The sequence below is a fragment of the Cydia splendana genome, chromosome 5 (genome assembly GCF_910591565.1).
Source record: "Cydia splendana chromosome 5, ilCydSple1.2, whole genome shotgun sequence".
Classification (NCBI taxonomy): Eukaryota; Metazoa; Arthropoda; class Insecta; order Lepidoptera; family Tortricidae; genus Cydia; species Cydia splendana.
This window is the reverse complement of record NC_085964.1, coordinates 4,149,125-4,168,921: the sequence shown is the minus strand read 5'-3', so window position 1 is coordinate 4,168,921 and position 19,797 is coordinate 4,149,125. Positions and strand designations below refer to the sequence as shown.

General features: G+C 36.5%; 1 protein-coding gene across 1 annotated transcript in view; it reads right to left on the bottom strand.

The window, feature by feature from the left end:
- LOC134790446 (zinc finger protein chinmo) overlaps positions 1–18,835 on the bottom strand; it is a 151,230-nt gene extending 132,395 nt beyond the window's left edge. The window contains exon 1 of the mRNA XM_063761253.1: positions 18,820–18,835. The gene's annotated coding sequence lies outside the window, so the exon portion shown is untranslated. The remainder of the gene's footprint in view (positions 1–18,819) is intronic.
- Positions 18,836–19,797: the final 962 nt, after the last annotated feature.

Here is a 19,797-nt window from a genome sequence, read left to right as displayed (position 1 = left end):
AAAAATAATGATAAAAGTGTGATCATAAATAATAAAAAAAAATTTACGTAATCATTTTGTTTTGTTTTTTTGTCTACTATATCTGAGTTGTTTAAATAGTAATCATCTTTCTGAATATTACCATTTAAAGTCCATCCGTTAACATATCAACACTCACCCACACACATACACACATAGACATAGATTACGATATTTAATAATGATTCACTTTTATCATCCTTTCACCACCATTGTCGCAGGTCCTAGTGGGTGTGGTAAAACGCAATTTGTTACAAACTTTTTGAATAACTCCAAAGAGATATGTAATGTTGAATTTGATGAAATTATTTGGTGTTATGATGAAATGCAACCTCTCTACAATCTGGAAAATATAAATTATAGTCAAGGAATACCAGATTTTTCAATGTTTGATGGGAAGAAACCTAAACTTCTTATTATAGATGATTTGATGAGAGAATCGGATGGACGAATCGTTGACATTTTTACGAAAGGTAGTCATCATAGAAACTTAAGTGTTTTTTATATTACACAAAACGTATTTCATCAAGGTAGAGGTCAACGTGATATTTCATTGAATACAAGCTACATTGTATTTTTTAAAAATCCCAGGGATAAAACTCAAATACGCTACCTGTCACGACAAGTTTACCCAGAAAACTCAAAGTTTGTGGACGAAGCCTACAAAGATGCTACAAAGGAGGCTCATGGTTACCTCATGATTGACCTGAAACAAAATACAAATGACATATGCCGTTTTAAAACAAAAATATTTCCGTTTGATGGGCATTGCACAGTGTATGTACCTAAAAAGGGGTTTAAATATGATAAAAATCACCATATTTTAGTCAGTTCTACATGATGCATGCAAGAGTAAACACATATAAACATTTACTTGAAGCATTGCAGTTGCTTAAACCCAAATATCGTACTGCATTACTTAAATCTTGTGACGATGAAGAGATCAACATTATTTGTGAGTGCATTTATAACGTCCTAAATGGGAAAATTCCATTAGAAAAAAAAGAAAAGACGAAACTAAAAAAATATAAAGATATTTTAAGAAAATTAGTTTCGAAAGGGAAACATAAAATAAGAAAAACTGTTATAGTTCAAAAAGGAGGTGCATTTCTACCTATTATTTTAGGTGCAGTTTTAAGTGCTTTAGTGAACTCTTTATCATAAACAAAATGGAAAACACAAAAAAAATGTTATTAGTTGAATCAGATTTTATTGAAAGGCTGAAACGGAATGAGAGTCCACCCGAAAATTCCTCATCTCGGCTAGATGGAGAGATGCAAAAAATCCTTAAAAGTAAAATGAATGATCGCGAAAAGTGGACGTTATATTCTCAAGCATTACAAAGATTTCTACATTTTATTGAAACAGATCGAAAACCGTTTAGAATACCCATCGTGATGGAGGGGGTAGATCAAGTCATCAACGAAAGTAATGATATTATAAAAACAAAAGTGAACAAAAAGGAGGAGATTGAAAATAATGAGTCAGTTACAGATAATGTAACTGAAGCAGCCACACCGTCATCGTTTAATACACCACCTGGCGAAATAAATCAAGAACTAATGCCAATTAGTCCGTCAAAAATTATAAACATATTACCTAAATCTTATGAAAAAAAAGCTCGAACGTTGTTAGATTACATTGTTTCAAGTAAACCGAAAATTTGGTGGAAACAGACTGGTGAAGTTGTTATAAATAACCAAACCATTCAAAATAGTAATATTACTGATTTGGTAAGCGACACCGTTAGATGTCTTAAACGTCCTAAGCCAATTGGATGGGAAGTGTTTGCTTTACTTTTAAAAGATATCGAAGTTCCTAGGTCATGCATAGGTAATCCTACAAATTTAGCATTTATTAATGGTACTCCTTTGATTGAACCCTTTACCCCCTCCACATCTGTGAAGACGAGAGCCTCAACAGATAAAGATAATAACACTTCTACGCCTCTTGCTACACGGGAGCAAAAGCGATCCGGAAAGAAAATAGAGTGGGAAAGATGGACTCCTTATTAGATATTAACAGAATCTATTATGACGTCTCTAATCCAGCTGGCTATAGCAGTTTAAATAATTTATCAAAGGAAATGAAAGGTCAAATGAACAAAGAGGAAGTGAAAAAATGGTTACAATCTCAAGATACGCACACGCTGCATAAACCTATTCATAGACGATTTACTAGAAATAAATACATTCTCTCGAACTTTAATGAACTTTGGCAAGCTGATTTAAGTGATATGAGTACTTATAGTCAATATAATGATGGGTACAAATATATTCTTTGTGTTATTGATGTGTTCAGTAAATATGCTTTTGCAAGAGCCATGAAGAAGAAGGATTCAGCAACTGTTAAACAATGTTTTGAAAGCATATTTACTGAAGCCAACTCTGTTCCCCGTCACATCCAATCTGATAAAGGTACAGAATTTGTTTCAAAGGCGGTTAGAGATTACTTTAAGAGCAAAAATATTAATTATTATACCACTAATAACCCCGACATTAAAGCAAGTATAGTAGAAAGATTTCAAAGAACACTTAAAATGAAAATGTGGCGTTACTTCACTCATAAGAATACATATAACTACACAAATATATTACAAGATCTTCTACATTCTTACAACCATAGCTATCATTCTAGCATTAAAATGCGCCCAGTTGATGTTAGCTCTAATAATATTATGACTGTTTGGTGTAATTTATATGATCGCAAAAAAGATAGGCAAATTTCATTAGAAACTAAAAAACTAAATGTAGGTGATCATGTTAGAATCACTAAATATAAGCATGTGTTTCAAAAAGGTTATGAAAGTAATTGGAGTGATGAAATATTTATTATTGATTCGATTATTAACAGATCGCCACGAGTTGTTTATACAATAAAGGATTTAGAAGGTGAACCCATCATTGGTACATTTTATTCTAAAGAATTACAAAAGGTAACTTACCTCCCCTCCAACGAGTATAAAATTGATAAAATAATACGCTCGCGTCGAGTTGCTGGCAGAAAGGAAATACTAGTTAAGTGGCAAGGTTATCCCAATAAATTTAATTCTTGGATACCTGAATCAAACTTAAAGAAAATATGAGTGAAAATAGTTTTTATCTAACTTTGTTAAGTAATAGTTCATCAGATTACTACACGGATAACACGACTGCACATTTCTTAACTAAATTACCAAAGACCATTAAATTGGATGGAGAATGGGTAGTTGGGTTGGTGGAATTTCAATATCCTTGTTCCATGTATAATGTTCAAGAGCACGAAAACATCATTTATTTAAAGAAAAAGGTGTTATCACCCACCGATAAAACTACAAAAATAGTAGATATAAAAACTCATATACCAGCCACTACATATGATAATATAGATCATTTTCTTCAAGCGTTTAATGAAAACCCACAGTTAAAAAATAACGTAAAATTTCGATATGATGGATTAACAAAACTGGTTGGAATAGCAACAACAAATAAAGAAATAACATCTATCATTACAACTCCGATACTAAGTCTGCAATTGGGTTTTAAACCGAAAACAAATTTAAAACAAAATACATTAGGAAAAAGCCCTGCAAATTTATATTTAGGTTTACCATCTCAAATATTTGTTTATACTGATATAATACACCCACAAGTAGTCGGAGATGTTATTACTTCATTACTCAGAATAATACCTTTAGATCCAACTAAGTTCATTTATGGAGCTTATAAAACTCACATCTTCTCACCCGCTCATTATGTACCAGTTTTACGAAGAGAGTTCGATACCATTGAAATAGATATAAGAACAACGACTGGTGTCAGAGTACCATTTCAATTTGGATCTTCTTGCGTGAAGCTACACTTTCAACGAGTAAAATGATTTACAACAGATCGTCAGTCTCTTGTCCTTACGAACATTATTATTCACACCAAGCCGGCTCTGGGATAGGTATTGTCTATAAGGGAGTTCCATATCAACGAGGACATGGTATAGGCAGTTTTTTGGGTGGACTATTTAGATCAGTGCTCCCTTTGTTATCTAGCGGTTTAAAAACCATTGGAAAAGAAACCTTAGGGGCAGGGGTTGGTTTGTTAACTGATATGGTAAATTCTCGTCCTATGGATAGTTCCATTCGATCACGATTTAAGGAAGCGAGCGCTAACCTAAAAAGAAAGGCTGATGAAAAAATTGATTCTCTCATGTCAGGATCTGGGTATAAAATGTCGAATAAAAGAAGAGAACCGCTCATTACTCGAAAAGCATCGCGACGAAGAGGAAGTAGAAATAATAATAAAAATAACGATATATTTTCAAGTTAAATAATGTCATTTCTACACAGTCATTCATGTGAATGTGCAAAATCTGAATTAGATATATTTGCCCTTCCATCAACTCAAACAAGTATTGAAAGCGGACATTGGATTCATTACAAACCAATTTCATCTTTAAGTGATGATGGCCCCATTGAATTTCAAGTACCTGGATCAGGAGATGACTACATTGATCTATCACACACAATGTTACATATTACTGCTAAAGTATTGAATCAAGATGGGACAAAATTAAAAGCAGATGCCGGAGTTGGACCCACCAATAACTGGCTACATTCCCTTTTCAACCAACTTGATGTATATTTAAATCAAAAACTCATATCACCCCCAAACAATACATATGCTTACCGTGCTTATATGGAAAATCTTCTCAACTATGGACCGGCAGCCAAAAAAACCCATCTTACTTGTGGGTTATGGTATGAGGATACCCCAGGTTTTATGGATACCGTTGATGCCAACAACAAAGGATTTCAGAAAAGACTAGAATTTATCAAAGAGAGTAAGGAAGTGGAAATGATTGGACATTTGCATGGCGATATATTTAACCAAGAGAAATTCTTGATAAATGGTGTTGAATTGCGTATTAAGTTAGTCCGATCAAAAGAATCATTTAATTTAATTTGTCATCAAGATAAAAAACTTAAAGTACAAATAACAGATGCTAGTCTCATTGTTAGAAGAACAAAAATCAATCCTAGCGTTTTGTTAGCCCATCAAAAAGTATTGGCAACAACGACTGCGAAGTACCCCATTACGAGAGCAGAAGTTAAGGTTCTCACAATACCAACAGGGGTCCAGGGTAAAACATTGGATAATATATTTCTCGGACAAATTCCTAAACGCTGTATTATTGGATTTGTATCAAATTCAGGTTTTAATGGAAATTTAGCTTTGAATCCATTTAATTTTCAAAATTATAATATGAATTCATTTAGCTTGTTTGTAGATGGTCATGAAATTCCTTCTAAAACATTACAACCGTCATTTAGTTCTGGTTTAATAGCGGCGGCATATCACACCTTATTTTCTGGAACTGGTATTCATTTTCACAACGAAGGTAATGGAATAAGTAGAACAGATTATGGTGGAGGATATTGTTTGTTATGTTTTGATTTAACCCCTGATTTATCTGCTAGTTCAACTTCACACTGGAATCTTGTTAGACATGGAAGTGTTCGGATAGAAGTACGCTTTGATTCGGCTCTAACTAGCACCATTAATTGTATCGTGTATGCAGAATTTGACAACATTATTGAAATAAACAAAAACCGTGATGTATCTGTAGATTATAATAGTTGAAAAACATAATTATATAAATACAATGTTTTCTTTCGTTTACTTTATTTTGTTGTAGTCATTGTTTGCAGCATCATCAAGACATAAATTGTTATTAATTAAGTAATTATGGATACTAATGAGATTCAATTTTGTATGAAGAAATTAAACCCACTTTTTGAATCAAATGTTTTTGCTGCTAACAAAATACCTATTTGGGTCGATCTACCTGTCTTTATTGTTAGTAATTTGGACCCTGACACGAAACCAGGCTCCCACTGGGTTGCCATACACATTGATGTTACTGGTATAGGAGAATATTTTGATTCCTTCGGACGGAAACCTTCAGGTTACCATAACTTATTTTTAAAAAGAAACACCAGACAGTGGTTTTATAACAATAAACCTCTTCAAAACCATTTTACTTCAGTTTGTGGTGAATATTGTCTAGTTTATTTGTATTTTAAATATCATGGAAAAACTATGACAGATATGCTAAGTTTGTTTTCTGATAATTCTGTATGTAATGACCTTATATTAAGGAATATGTTTAAAACATTTTTTGTGAAATAAAATAATACGTGTACTTAAATAAGATTTTTTATTTTTTCATATAAAATACCTAGACCTAGACCTTTTAAACCACACATTTTTTTTTAAATTTTATTATTTACAAAATATTTCTTAACATTCTTTGTTACTTAAAAAACGAGACGACACAAAAAAATCTGTTACATGGAAAATGTACTTAAGGAGAGGTAAAAAATGAGAAATACGTTAACACAATCATTAAGCTACTACTATCATTAATAATTATAACTATCACTGTTTCTTATTATCTATAAAATATTTCACACTACTGTCCTTAGAAGCTAATTGCTTTGTTATGTTATAAATAATATTTCGCGTATTTTGTAGCTCCAAATCGTCTTCCAACGCAAAATATTTCAATCTGAAGTCCGCATGCTTCCAGTGTTCCATGGGTGGGACGTTTTTGATTTTATGCATATCATATATCTCGATTTTAATCAAATGTGATGCATAGGCCCCGTCGTCTTGTCCGGATGACAAGTTTGCAACACCGTCTGGTGAACTTTTGCTCACATTTGAAGACCGTTTCACAACTTTAGACTGCTTTTTAGGTCGTTCAAAGAAGCTATCGATATTGTTTCCTGAACGTTTCTTTGCGATGGCTTGTTTAACTTTGAGACCAAGCGTACCCTCTTCATCGCTTGATTCGTCTTTATTATCATCCGGGTAGTAATAGTTCTTGAAAGTATTTTCAGTGAACTGAAACAATATAAAACAATAATTTACACACTGTCTACAATCTTGATAATTAAAACACAAAGAACACAAGTGAAAACAAAACAAAGTAAGTTACGGTAATAAAAGACATACTTACATCCATTGTTGGGTCTTTCTATAAACACTTAAACACTTCACTGTTGAATTAACACTATATTTCTATATACTGCAGTAGATACAAGGAGCTCTGATACAGAGGACTGCCACGACAGTAATACTTACTCAAAGCCATTTCTCTTCGGCTTTTATACTGTGATAGTGAGCAGGATACAGTATCGTTCAAATCATGTCTCAACAGGTTCATCTAATACAGACGCTCTCTTTACTAAAACCCAAATTCAAAAGCATAATAGGAAACAATAAATCCATTGTCAGTATAAAATATAATAGATGTCTACCAATAAAGCAATTATGCTGTTATAACAATGAATACCAACACACAAGAAATGCCGACGTATTAGACTAAATCATGTTGAAACCAGTTGACACGTCTCGTTATTTTTTTTAAATCATACAAAGTAACATGTCTCAACAAGTTCATCTAAACAGACGCTCCCTGTACTCAAACCCAAATTATATCCACATAATAATCCATTGTCAGCATAAAATATAATAGACGTCTATCAATAAAGCAATTAAGCTGTTATAACAATGAAAACAAGTGCACAAGAAATGCCTCACACGCCTAGTTATTATTTTAATAATACAAAGAAACAAGTAGCTACGAGTTTACTTTCTATCGTGTTACAAAGAACATAAAAATGTATGTGAAAATAAACATATAGTATTAGATAATGAGACATACTTACATACTAAGTTTAAGAAGATAGAATAGTTTAAGAATAAAAAAGGCTACATTAGGTTGAATTGCATTTATCGCAGACAAAAATAATGAGTTAGAAATAGGTAAAACTAAATAAAATAACACAATACAATATGCACAATATAGGTAAGTATGTATACGATATGTAGGATGCTTTAGTTTGGATAGGTAAGAAGTTTAGGTATTTAGGTTAAAACATAACTTGAACGAAGACTAGGTGAAAGCAGGTTAGTTTGAAATGAGAAGTTAGGTTGATTTTAGTTAGGTTTGGTCAAGTTAGGTTTGGTAAAAGAAGGTTTAGGTTAGTTTAGGCTACATCTTAAAATCTAATTAGGTTAGGTTAGGTTAGAACTGTATTCCTTATAAACCGAAATAGCTCCAAGAGGTTGTAAGATAATAAGATAATGCATCGCAAAGAAGTACCTTTTGCAAATACCTATCGCTAATACCTATTGCAAATACCTATCGCTAATACCTATTACAAACACCTACAGTATAATACACACATAAAGAAGGCATGAATGAAGACGTCGGTGGGTGAAGGGTCCAGGTAGTATTCTCGGTAACACAATAACGCGCCCGAGTCGAGATCGAACAATAGAAAAGGGTCGATAAGCCTATTGTTACCGTGGTGAGCAAGGTGTATTGTTTAATTAGCGTATTTCGTAAGTACCTGAAGGAGGCGCCGGGCACTGCTGAGACCTAGCGCAATCAATTCAAATGGGGGGCTATTTGTTTTTTTTTTTTTTTTTTTTTTTTTTTTTTTTTTTTTTTTTTTTTTTTTAGGTTCACCGGGGGCGGTGGATCGGCCCTGGGGTCAGGATCGGTGACCACTGAGAGGTGGGGCCAGAATCGGGGAATAGTTTCTACTTCTATATCTTAGAGATGTTACCTGAATACTTAATAACACATTGTTTTTTAATGATATAGGAGGCAAATGAGCAGACGAACCTCCTGATGGTAAGCGATTACCATCGCCTATGGACTCCCGCAACACCAGAGGGATTTTAAGTAACAAGGGAGTACGCTCTTTTCTTAAAACGATTGTATCTAATTTGATACGAGTAACAACCAACTGAAAGAACTCGGGAACATTTAGAGAAAAACATCAAATGGGTGCAAAATTAATCTTAGCGCGAATTTTCCTGTAGTAGACGTTTTTAAATGAGAAAATCTAGATTCTCAGTCTAGATCCAATTTGTCGGCTGTGCCAAAAAGGGGCTCTAGAAAGAAAGGCTGTAATGTAAGCCTCCACCCCTCCACTCATCCAGTCTAAACAGACTCCATTGCAAGTGCGTTACTAGCAGCCTATTGCAGTTGTATGCGTCCCCAACTCTTTGACCGCGGCTGCCAAAAAGGGTGTGCAAGGAACTGTGGAGAGCTACCGATTTGCAGGCTTTTTCGCTGGAGTTAGAAGCTCCGGATACACTTCACTGATTGAGAAGCAATTACTGAGCTATGCTAAGCAAATCAAAATCGAGATTGGCCAGTATACATTCATATAGTTACAAAACGGCACTCGCTCGACTTCGAATACCTATTAATCCCTCGATACGTAACAATTATGTTTAATTTAGGGGTCTGTATACCTACTAATGGTTCTGTGAATCCCGTAGATTCTGCGTAACAGGGCGATTTTCCCAAAGGGCACATACGTTGTGTTATCACGAGTAGATCACGTTTCCTTTGATCGCTCATGTGTTGGTATCATGAAGATTAATCTATATTAGTAAAAGTAGGCGGATTCCTGCAGCGCTATCAGCAATGCAGTGATAACGCGTGATACGCTATCTGCTTGAGGCGCCGTCGATACTGCGCGTTCTAAACAAGGCTGTGACGTACCGTACCTTGATTGTCTAATTTTGAGCCAGTTTATCTGTTCAGGCAATGCGGGGTAGTGTTTTTCATTTTTCTTAAGGCGTGTACGTACCTACCACTTGGCATGAGACTATATTTCGCTATTCTCCGCCCTCAATTTGCAGCCTGCTTTTTTATTTAAGCCTTGGAGTAGCCGCGCTATACTGGAAATGTCCAATGAAGTGAAACATCTAGGCGTTATACTAGATAAAGAACTGAACTGGAGAAAGCATGTCGAACTTACAACCACCAAGGCACTTAGAGTGTTTGGAATGTGTAGATCGGCTTATGGCAAAACTTGGGGTCTAAACCCAAAGGTACTAAGATGGATCTATACCATCATGGTAAGACCAATCATCTTGTACGGATGCCTGGCATGGTGGCCAAGGACACTAAAGAGCACATGCAGGGATGCCCTTATGAAAATACAAAGAACGGCATGCATGGCTATTACTGGCGCGTTTAGAACTACGCCAACAGCGGCGATGGAGGTACTGCTAGACCTCTCGCCGCTACACCTAGTGATACAATCTGAGGCGCGGAAATCGTTACACAGGTTGGCCCTAACAGGCCTCTGGAGCGATAGCAAGCCAAAGACCAAACACACAAACATGGAATGTGACAATTTCATGAAAAGGATTATGAATATCGGCTGCGACAACCCAAGTTCCATAAGAATTTTAACGTTAAAATTCCAACAAGGCTGAATGGACCGAAGGTCTTGAAGCACCAATATCTGATGAAAATAACATCATATGGTACACAGACGGGTCTAAGACAGAATCTGGTACGGGGGCAAGCATTTATGCAAATGACTTTAGTAGTAGTATAAGCATGGGCAATTACGCCACTGTCTTCCAAGCTGAGACATTCGCTATAATTGCGTGTGTGCATGAGAATATAGTTAGACAAACCCAAGGGAAGAATATCTATATACTCAGCGACAGTCAGGCTGCACTCAAAGCGCTTGAAGCGCCCAGAGTGGACTCTAGACTGGTATATAATGGCGTCCAAGCTCTGAACCAGCTTGGAAGGCAAAACAGAGTGCAACTGGTATGGATCCCAGGGCACGAGGGATTCATAGGCAATAAAAATGCAGATGTACTTACCAGAGCCGGATCTGTAAGTAACCTTATAGGTCCGGAACCATTCGTGGGGCTCTCACAGGGAACCATCACAACGGCTATTAAAGACCATATCAAGACCAAACATCAGGAAGAATCGGAAAGTCTGACGGGTCTCAAGCATGCAAAGCTCTGGAGCAAAAAACTTTAGAAACTTAGCAAAAGACAACTCCAAATCATAACGGGGGTATTTTCTGGCCATCACGGGGTCAAAGGAATTCTAGCCAAGATGGGACACTCTGACAACACCGATTGTCGTATGTGTGGCGAAAAGGAAGAGACAGTAAAACACTTAATGTGTGAATGTCACGCCCTCGCCAGACAAAGAATGAAGGACTTTGGAGCAGGATATCTGGAACCAAAGGACCTTAAAACGCTACCCATGAGCTCCATCATCCGACACATGGATATGGTGGGAAAAGCTCTTGAGTAGTAGACGGATCTTCACTAGGGGGTGATTGCACAAAAAATCCCTATGGGTCGAAGTGTATCCGCAAGGGCCCCCGAAAACAATAAGATAAGATAAGATAAGCCGCGCTATGTCTTTAAGCTTTCGAACCCCCGCGATCCATCTATAGAAGCTTTGAATGTCGCGACTCACAGTGTGATAAGCACTGAACACTGTCTTGCCAGTACCTAATTGCAGTATTAGAAAACTCTGGCACTGCTTAGTTTTCAGCTTCAGTTCTAGCCTTAATCAACCTTATCCAGGTATAAAAACATATCAAGTGACAGTCTTGTGCACTGTCCAAATAACCATTTATCACAAACGCTAAGTCACCTCAGTAAATCTCAAGGGAAACCCGCGTCGAGTCGTTACGCGCAATGCGTAGTGCGTTTAATTTGGCGTTATTTTGCAGGGTTTTTTGCACACTCACAAGCGAAATGTAACGAAATAAAAAATGATTAATTTTGACAAACATAGTTATATATGTACCTACATGATAAATAGTGAATCAGTCCGATTATACACGCACACGGTTTTTTTCCTTAAAGCCACTATTTCATGTGTAATTAAGTTAAAGGTATGAGATGTTTCTAAGCTTCTTGCCTTACATTAATCATAATCTGTACGTCGGATATACATAGGTGGTTGGTGCAAATGAACCCTTCTCAATGCGCTTGGTTATTATTTAATGTCCTAATTAAAAACAAACACAATCTTCCACAAACACTCAGAAGTAGGTTAAATGCTAATGCGGAAAGACATACAGCTCGTCCAGGAGGGATCTCTATTATTCGGACATACCATTAGAGTCCCACAAAACGAGTTCCGAGAATCGGACCCCAGGAGCGACGTACGCCAATTGTGTTTCCTTGTAGGCAAGCCGGACAAAGGAGAGCAGAGCAGTGCTCTTTAGAGGAAGCATTCCCTTTATTATCTACCCTTGCTCGTCTTTTCACAAAAACCAGTTCCCAATATAATGCTCCACATAACACACTAGAGAACTATTTGGAGTAGAACTCGAAACAATCGATGTAAGTATCGATAAATTTGTTAAACCCTGAACTCGTGATGTAACGGAATTGAGCCATACAACCTTGCCCTTGGCTCGCGTCTATGATTAAATAAGAACCGACGTAAAGCCGAGGTACCAGGGCCACATAGGAAATGAAGAGTACGTCGCATGAAAAGGGACAGTAGACAGCACACCGTGACGACAGGTGTCACAGACACAGAACTCTTGCCAAATGACCTATCAATTTGGATGACGGCCAAACGAGAATCACTATATTCCGTAACTCAGTGCACTTCGCTTCAATTATACCTTAATTTTAAACATTCGCAAAAATCTTTTCAATAACTGTTGCTACCATTCCTTCGCTAATTTCATCAAAACGCCTCTAGATTGATTGTCACAAATGGGCAAAGTTTGTTCTAAAGCATGGGCCATGGACTAACCGCTAATTGTCGAGAATTCCGGGGTACGGCGCACATGTCATGCACGCAATATGTGTCAGCCGTATGCGGTACAGCAATAAATTCATTGTGTAATGGCGAATGCCGCGTTTTAAATTGGGCCGTCCCTCCCAGCAGCGCCCCGCGCATCGCCCATTATCTAAACCCACTCTATTCACACTGAAACGCATCTTAGAACTAACGATCGAGAACTCCTAGCGCCATCTATATACACTTAGAAGTTAGAACATTTGCACGCGTTACGCACACGCGCACAGTTTTGCAGTTGTGTGCGTTCGCGGTTTATAGTTACGTACGAAAATTGTATTAGTCAACGGTACAAAATTGCGCGTGATAACGAACCTACTCGTACTTCGTACTCCAACTACCGGCACGGAAACGTTTTAATATGCAAGTTAAGGTCATTCATGGCAATCTAAAATTGGTCTCTATCGATATTTTTTGAGTTATGACTTAAGATACAGGTACTTCAGAAGAGCGCAGGTTTTTTCATTGGACACCTGTTGCTCGTAAATATTTCAATAGCTAGTTTTTAAAATTGAAACACCTATTAATCTTCGTAAGCGGAGTTTTTTCAGTCAAGCCCGGGAGGGATTAAATCTTAATTATCTTTAAGATAGTAATCATAAAATTGATCGTTAAATGAATCGGTTCGCCTTAACCCAAATAGTTACCGGTAATAATACAGGTATATACAACTTTACATAACAGTTTGTTTAATTTATCAACAGAAACTGAAGTCTCCGAGGATAATTGTATGCAAACTGAACGGACGTGGCTATCTGTGAGGCGCACGCAACTTAAATGCGTTATTTATCGTTAACAGTGTGAGTAGACTTGTCAAGGATTTGCCTTTGCATGTGTGCTACGTAATACGCAGCGTAGATACGAACCTAGCAACATACCTACAACCCATCTGCGCTCCTAACACCACTTCTCAGAGTACGAGATCGCTTGACCTATTTCGTAGATTTCGTGTGCCTATACTTTTCTGCTGTCCCAAAAGGGCTTTATAAACATTGATCATCGCGCTCTTACACCTTTTCGTTATTAGATACTAGTTTATATATATTTGTGTGCGTAAATTCACGGACACACGCCGACAAAGCGCTGCAGCGGCCATGACTATTTTTTTTATAGCCAACACGTTGGGTACGAGGCCACGTGGAAATGTGGCCATTTAAAAAATAATTTATGCTAATGACTGTTTCATTGAAAATATGTCCATCCGATATCGTCGTGATGATCTTAACGCCATCTAGGATATAAGTGATAATTGTAGCTTTCCGAATTCGGAACAAGATCCAAATTTCACGAAGCCGACTACATTTTCAGAGATTATTTATTCTATTTTTTTGTTAATATTAACAGTAAAAAAAAGGTATTATTCGTACAACCTCATACATCATATAGGTAATTTTCTTACGACTTCGCGATAATTGGCAATTTACTCTATGAAATTCTAAATAAAAATATTAAACCCACAAAAGGCATTAAGTCAACCATTTGTACTTATTATTTTATGTGCAAATAAATATACTTTTATGGTACAAATTAAATACGCAATGATGTCTTAAAGTTAACCCGTTAAAAGCCAAAGATGGGATAAGCTAAATCAGCTGCCAAAAATCATCAAAGCAGATAATTTACAAAACCTCTTGACACGACGCGCTTGAAATAAAAAAGCTTTAGATTGATCATTCGCGAATCGTGTGACGAATGGCCACCGATACGCAGAGGTAATTTAAATAAAGGAAAACAATAAACACTGCATTAGTGCAGATAACAAATAAGGCGGTGGTCGTCGCCGGAATAGGAATAGATCGCAATGAGCGACGGCGAGCCATAGTGTTGAGCATACTCTTTTTTTTTTTCATTACAAACAAGTTGACGAGTGAGCCAAAGATGCCCACTGGTTCAGTAAACGCTATACTATTATTTTAAAGATAAAACCGTGTTTGTCATTGAATACAGACGACGGGAGCAAAATGTAATCCTTAAGCATTCGCGCGGAAAGCTGGATGCTGGACACTATAAGTCGCGCAATTCCTGTGCACAAATTCGATAATGTATACTAGAACTGCAATAGGCACTTACAGGATCGGACCTTCGTTTAGCTTCTGACCTGACTACTCATACTCAAATGACTGAAACAAAAATAACTACAACAGTCTCTACAAAATGGATCTATATCTGAATTCCTAAAGCCTTTTCTCCTATCTTTGCATTCCCTAATATTGTTTGTCATAATGATCAGTTGTCCTAACACTAAAAACCCTAATTTTGTTTTCTCTAATTATTGATTACTTATCCTAATGTAATCATATTTTCTTTTTTGAGAGGGTCGCAGTTCTAACCCTAACCTAACCCACTTTTGTGGCACCAAGTGCTAAAACCTAACCATTTTTCAGAACCTTACATTATGGAAAATAATCGTTATGACAATTGATCGTTAGGGCATGTGGCCATTAGGACAAACCAGTTAGGGCAAGTGACTTTAGGACATACGTTGTTAGGGATTCAGAATGACACCCCTACAAAATACTCTGGTGTCTAACAAATTGAAAAGAACTCGAGTTTCGACATAATTATTACTCACCAACCCGTTGTCTAAACATCAATGCATAATTCGTCTGCAATAGACGGAAAGGCCTGTGATGATGAGAGCGAAAAATTGAGTCGAGTCTTAACCAACACTATTTTCAAGTCTCTACACTAGACTGAGCCCAATATGTGTTCGTATCGAGCGTCCCGGAACAATTGACGTGCCTAAATCTGCGGTGACAGCTTTAAAAGTTGATTCTGGGCAAAATTACAGACTTAAGTCTAAAATTTAAATCAAGTAACCAGACTTACACGCGGCGCAACAAATGCGCATTAGTAGAATTGCCTAATTTGATAAATATTCATTAGCAAAGGTCATCACGGTTTTGTTTTGCGTCAGAATGCAATCATTCGCTATTGGCCGATACGGAAATATTCAACTAATGTTTAGTATGCTACCAATTAATTACTGAAACTTCCTTCTTGGAACTTTATTATATTGGTGAGCAAATAATTACGTAACAGGCTAGTTTAGTAGTAGGTAACGTTTTCCTTGGATCAATTACTGAAGTACAGTCAAGGTAAGTATTAAGTGTGTATGGACACAAACAAAGTACCAAAAACACACTACCTTAATAGGGAATTAGGTCGGGTATAAGTACATATTTATGACACTTTGTCCGTGTACATAGTAATACCTTGACTGTACCTACTTGTCCATTCAAATTACTAATATCAAATCGTCGTAGATGTTTGATTGCGGGTAAATAGGCCGTGTTACACAGGGTGGTGGGGCGTAGGGTGGACGACTTAAGGTTCTATAGTAGTCTAAGGCAGGTACCTGACTTACCTACCTAAGGCGGTCTTCGGGTCTTCACATTCGAAGCGAATTCGCTGGTCGCTGCGGCTTGACAGCTCTATGTGTGATGGAGCGACGTGCGAATTCGCATCAAGTGTGATAACCGCGTAATTATGTCGGGTACTGATGAAATCTCATATTAATTAGAAATTATTATAACGAGTCAAGCTTTAGATTAAATGATAATGAGGAGTCTACAGGTACAGACGTTAATAAGGAGTAACGACCCACAGGTAGGTCTAAGGTGAAAACATTACACATCTGCGAAGAAATTCAAAGATGTGTGAAGCTGTAAAGTCTCCAAAACGATCTTGACTAGCGTGGGGACTTGAGCCTACAAATGTGAAAGTTTCCAAAAAGTAGGAAATGTTGTTGGAAATTTCAAGCAAATTTCGCAGGAAATGGAGGAACCTTTCATTTTGGACACGAAAAATTTCACCCCCTATACAAATATTGCAGAAATTTTAGATTATTAAAAATGGAATATTCGCAATTTTAGGGTTTGGGCACATCACATCAGTAGCCCAACAAACCCTATGGCTAGAGGAGGCCTAAGGCCAGCAGTAAGAGTATTTGTCTCTACTGCGTTTCTATGAGTTATAATACCGCCGGTATGTTCCGTAGAAAAGTAATAAAGCTATACTTAGGTATATTAGGTATGCAAAAACTTGTTTTTAAAAAGTGTGCCTAGGACTAGGCCTGTATTGAATATATAATTTCTTTCGCTTTCCAAATTTCACAATCAAATACCAGCACGACTAGTCAAGAATTTTGCATAGCCTATAACTTTCGTGTTTATGACCTGTTCATTATGCTATTAAAAAACGGATTTATGTTTTTTTTTCTTTCAACGCACGGGAAACCCGTTTAGAACACCGGCTGAATGTCAACTATGCAAGAGGTATGGTATGTAAAAGAGCGTAAGCGCCGCGATTTTGTGATATAGCTAAGACTTTATGCGTAAGAACGGTAGTAGGTATATGTTAGATGTTAATGAATGAACAAGATTCATTCAAGGCTAGGTCTAAATATAAGACTAGATTCCAACTTAAAATTGAATTATTATATTTGGTATATTAATTATCAGTATTATAACATTGTACAATATGTATTTGGAAAACTTAAAGTAACAAGCTATTTATAACAACTCAATCACTCAATACCAAAATGAACTTTAAATTAAGATAGTAAAGATTGAAATTGGTTAAGTTATCTTTCGAAACCAATTAGATAACTTCTTGATTTGATTAAAGCTGATGTGTTACAACTGGCAATTATACTTCAACAAGTTTACACTTTACAAGCTTCTCTGAAACCAGGGAGGTGGGGTGGTAGTGGTACAGGTATAACTGGTACCAGAAATCTAAATAATAGCGCCATCTATCTTTATAGGCGAGAACTCAACTGTTAGTCATACAAGAACATCATTTTGTGTCCAAAATTGAATAATTATGAACCATGTATCAATGTACATTGAATTGGCAAGAGGGATGCATTTAATATGAATAGAAGGTTATTTTTATATTGGGAATGATCTGTCAAACTGTACTAAATTCCTAATTTAATAGTACAGTTTTATGGTTTCTTACAGTAAAAAAAAAAAACAAATTATACAGGATGAAACTAAAAAATGGATTGGACCTAGCAAAGAAACGCCCACCATAAACTTCTTCAACATTGATAACCATATTAAACATTGCCTGGCTAAAAAACCAGTCATACTCTATCTCAAATTGATGAGCGGTCTGGCCTAGTGGCCCTGCCTGTGAAGCCGATGGTCCTGGGTTTGACTCCCAGTAAGGGCATTTATTTGTGTGATGAACACAAATATTTGTTCCTGAGTCATGGGTGTTTTCTATGTACCCTATATAAGTATGTATTTATCTATATAAGTATGTAAATCGTCATCTAGCAACAGTACAAGCTTTGCTTAGTTTGGGGCTAGGTTGATCTGTGTAAGATGTCCCCAGATATTTATTTATATACAAATTTGTAGTACTTATAATACATATTTTATGTAGCAAAAACGTTGTAATAGGTGGACAGAGAAAAATAGGAGTTTATTATGTTATTGTAAAAACAATGTGTCAGACAAAACAGAAAAATATTAAAGAGAATTTTACCTGCTAAAATATAATAACTTTAACCCGAATCTAGTTGTTTTCATATAGAACATACTGCTTTTTAGAAATCAGTAGAAAATGTAGCCTATTAATGTCTCATAACCAGGGGCGTATTTTGAAATTTGGCGCCCCGGGCCAATACGTTTTGCCGCCCCAGAAGTCAAGGAAGAAAAACAAAATGCAATCCGGCATGCCGCCCCTGGGGGTTGGCATATGCCGCCCCTGGAGGTTGGCGCCCCGGGCCATGGCCCGGATGGCCCTAGGGTAAATACGCCCCTGCTCATAACCCAGACCATAAAATATTATTTGACATCTTAATTAAAACAAACATACCCACATACTTACAGACTTAGACTCTGTACATCTTACTTAACCTTTTCGTACTTTCGTAAAGAACGAAAGAGTTATTTTAAAACAAAGTAGGAAGGTAACTTCAAGTTTATTCATAAAATTCAGTTAGTAATGTCTTGAATTTATTGTGTACACCAAAACTTGTGACCTACCACACCGGCAATGTAATATCGGGGCCCTTAGAAACAGTGATTAAATGAAAACTATATCAATCGCATTTTCGAAATCTTATAGGTGTCACTATAAATGCAAAATATTAAATAAGTAAGCCTGTATTTATTAAACAAAATTTTAAAATCTTACCTTTTGGCTCCGAAGCGGCTGTCAAAGTGACGTGTATTGGTTGCGTTCAGTATTTGCAAAAGTGTACAGAGATGTCTTTATTACTGGCAACAACACCTTTCATAAAAGTGCTAATACACGATCGAACATGACATTACATGATCGATCGTGTGGGAAGCGCTACATTTTTATGCGTTTTTTTTTTGGTCATGGTTTTGACTATTTTTACGTTACGTATACATTTGACGTGCCCCTCCCCCGAAAAAGTCAGCAGATTGTTTTGACAGAAAATGTAATTTCACACAAGACAAGGCGTCTCGTCTCTATTTGGTTATATCGTCCAAGATAAATGTCGAGTAAGGTCGCCTCCAGAATCTCGCGAACTAAATTGACATGAGTTTGACAAATAAAATGATACCCGGAATAGCAAAGAAAAAATAGTCACGGTATATGTCGATAATTAAGATAATGCACTTACTACCCATGTGATAATTGTTTAGGGGTCACAAACGATTTCGATTAATATGAACGTGACGAGAAAAGTGCTTGATTCGATTGTGACGTTACCGATCAAATCACGAGGTGCGGATGCGAAATTGACAAATTTCAATTAGTAATTAGTATGCACGTTTGGGGGCAAGTTATTTATTTCAAGAGCTCGGATGTCATCATAAATCTAAAATCGGTGATTTAATTTTGTATATGTGGCCGGTAGATTTAGGGACTGGTCTTTACAATCGAAGCAATAGGGATCACCGAGACGGTTTAAATTTTGCGTCCACACCACACAAATTAAATGAGAAATTAATCACATTGTACGAAATATATATTTCCCCGTCTGGGCTGGCCTTAACTGTATTTTGAGCCAAAATCACTGTTTATATGTTATCACCTAACTTGTTACTCTAGCTGTAAGTTTTCCTAACAAATAAAATAAAATATTGATTTAATTACAATATGTTTATCCCAATATCCTTGTCTCTATTACTATAAAATTGC